This window comes from Nannospalax galili, unplaced genomic scaffold, assembly GCF_000622305.1.
Source record: "Nannospalax galili isolate Female #2095 unplaced genomic scaffold, S.galili_v1.0 scaffold370, whole genome shotgun sequence".
In the NCBI taxonomy this organism is placed as follows: Eukaryota; Metazoa; Chordata; class Mammalia; order Rodentia; family Spalacidae; genus Nannospalax; species Nannospalax galili.
In genome coordinates this window covers 1,576,301-1,579,882 of record NW_008329335.1, presented here as the reverse complement: position 1 = coordinate 1,579,882, position 3,582 = coordinate 1,576,301, and positions in this window count along the sequence as shown.

The window sequence follows — 3,582 nt, the reverse complement described above, 5'->3', positions numbered from 1 at the left end:
GAGTGCAAAATATTTTTCCTTGCAAATTATTTCTTTTTTTAAAAATTCTGCAGTAGGGGGATCACAAATTTAAGGCCAGCCTGGGTAACTTCATGAGAACTTATTTAAAGACAAATATAAAAGAATGTTGTGGCTATAGGTCAGTGATAGACCACTTTAACTAGCATATGTGAGAGCATAGGTTCACTGCTAAATATCACAAACATTAAATAATTTATTAAGAAGAAATTAAATAAAATTTCAAATAATTTTTAGCTGTGAAAAGAAGGAAATATGGTTGCTATTATAGTATTTTTATAAATTTGATATTTCTACAGTTTTAAACAATTGTCAAAAAGCTATTAGGTTATGCTTAAGTGAAAACAGGAAAGATACTGTAAAATTTTGAAAAAAATTAAGAATTACAGGTATCAGATAATTATTAAAGCCCATAGAGATGAAATAATTAACATTCTTCTTTAAAATAATTTTTTAAAATTTCATGCTTATGAGTGTACTATCTGCATTTATGTCAGTGCACTACTGTCATGCAATGTTCATGAAGGTCATAAGAGGGCATCAGATTCCTTGAAACTGGAGTGATGGACCCTTGTTAGCTACAATGTTGGTGCTCGGATTCAAATCTGGGTCCTCTGTAAGTGCAGCCAGTGCTAACTGCTGAGTCATTTCTCCAGCTTCTCAACATTCTTTTTAAAAAGACATAAACAACAGTTCACCCACACAATAAAGTGCAGAAATGGTCATCTGTAACTATTTGGCTGGTACAAAACAACATAATAAGGAAATAAGAGCATTTTCTAAATATGCTGGGTTAATTTCACAAGCATATTAAAAAAAGCTTTCCTTCATAAAAACTAACCCATGACAGACTGCATATCTAAATGTGAACTTGCAAGCTACAAAGCTTTTAAAAACTTGGAGAATTTCCTCATTTTCGAAGTAGGTAAGGACATTTCAAGCAGGATTTATTGACTATAAATAATAGATTGATAAACTGACACAAACGAATGGGTTTGAATCAGTAAATAAAACAGAGTTAAAAGCAAAGAATGGAAGAAAATATTCACAAAGTAAATCACTGTTTCTTCTGTGGCATGGATATATACATCTATGAAATCTTCAAATCAAGAATGATATATAGTCAGCCAGTAGACAGTGCAAAACATATCGTATATATAACTTTATATACAATATAAGTAGTATAGTACATATAACTGTACTTTAAAATATTATAGAGAATATAACACACACACACACACACACACACACACACACACACACACACACACACAGTCAACTGCAGAGACAGCCAATTCCCAGAAGATGGATGTGAATTATTGAAAAACATTATAAATGCTTAGAATGAGTCATTAGCAGAAAAGTATCAAAAAATTACAATATCGTTCTAGGAACAAGAAAGACATGTAGATTTGGTTGAGGATGCAGGATCCAGAACTCTAAAGCACCAAAAGGAAGCCAGACTATACTGAATGTTACACACTTTGTCTTATGTTTAAAACCTGAACAAATATGTAGGATTAAATAATTTCCCTCTTTTTAATACTGAGCAAAGAAGCTTATAAATGTGTTATGAAGGAAATGGATAATTGCAGTCAGAGAATCTTTAAAGTGAAAACAGAGCTGGTGAGATGGCTCAGGGGGCAAAGTGTTTTTCACCCAACTGTGAGTACTTGGGATTGAATCCCAGAACCCCCATAAAGGCTGAGAATGCTAGCATGCACCTATAATCTCAGTGCTATTGTGATGAGAAGGGATGTGATGATCACATGCTAGTTACCCCATGATGCATAGCAGGAAGCCACAGAGACCCTGCCTCAAATAGAAGGAAGGTAAGGATCTACACTTGAAGTCATCCTAGGACCTCCTCCAGTTGTGTAACTCTACCCACAACATGCGGACAACAAGCGCATCACATACACATACATACACACACAATAAAGAGTTAAAATATAAATACAAAATAGAATCAACAAGATTTTATAAGCTGAAATTGATTGAATAAACTCTACAAGTTTATATAGAGACACTGTGAAGTAAAAACTACTAAAAATTATACAATGTTGCACCAGGTGTTCTGGCACACTTTAAAAGTGGGTCTTTTCTCTTTACTAAGGGATCATCGCAAAGATTTTAAGAGCCATCAGCTGGTCATTTATTTACATGAACTGTCAGCAATGGGCGACAGCATACACAAGCCCTATGCAAGCTCAAATCAGACAAAAATCTCAGAAAGGAAATGGGGAACTGGGTAAGAAATCTCATTAACCTAAGGAACTTTTGGCAATTGATGGCTGCTGTGTGCAAAAGAGCCAGTCTCTTATACAAATGAGACTCTTGATGGGCCCAGTGGATGGACTAACAGTCAAGGACATCTGTGGACACAAATCAGACTCCATAGGCCATATTATATTTATAAGAGAGTACATTAAATTGGGCAGTGATCAGTAGGGGGGAAGTGTGGATAGAGGAAGGGATCTCAATACCATCAAATTATATTGTATGAAAATAACAAAATTCAATAAAAATTAAATTAAAAAAAATAATTGCTTGGGGGAAAGAAGATTTTTCAGTGGAGCTGCCAGGTTGGGAAACAGGGCTAAAGGAATAACACTTCCACCCCCACTGGAGTGGGACTGACTGATGCAGTGGCCAGACTCACCTGTGTCCTGGAAGTAACCCAAATAAACACAATGGCTCTCTTAAAAAAAGTATTTTTAATCCCAGCATGGTGGGAGGCAGTGGCAGTTGGACCTCTGGTAGTTTGTAGCCAATTTGATCAACATAGCTAGCTCCAGATCGGCCAGAGCTACATAGTGAAAGCCCATAACAATCAATTAACAATCCAGCCAGCCAGCCAAGGATGAATCCACAAACATTTTAATTTTACAAAATAATGAGTAAATTCCATATAATACAAATTACAATAAAATTGTGATAACAGACAATATTTTAAGCTTTTATATTTGTGGATAATTTGCATTTTTCAGGACTGAATGGAGTCAACAGTTTATTTATTTATTTATTTAATTTTTGGTCTTTTTTGAGACAGGGTCTCCCTGTAGCCACAGATGGCCTGATTCACTATGGAGATCAGGCGGGCCTCAAACTCACAGAGATCTGCTTGGCTCTGCCTCCCCAGTGCTGGGACTAAAGGCATATATCACCATTCCAGACTACTTTATCTTTTTATTTCACGTTGTTTCATGTTTTGTGATTTATTTATTTAATTTTTGGTCTTTTTTGAGACAGGGTCTCCCTGTAGCCACAGATGGCCTGATTCACTATGGAGATCAGGCGGGCCTCAAACTCACAGAGATCTGCTTGGCTCTGCCTCCCCAGTGCTGGGACTAAAGGCATATATCACCATTCCAGACTACTTTATCTTTTTATTTCACGTTGTTTCATGTTTTGTGGGCCTCGTGCATACTAAGCGTACTCTCTCATTAATTGAGGTACAATTCCAGGTTTGCTGTGATCATTTTATAGTAACTAATTGACTTTATAGTAACGATCTATACACACTTATTCTCTGAATGTTATAATTTCTACAAACACCTAGAA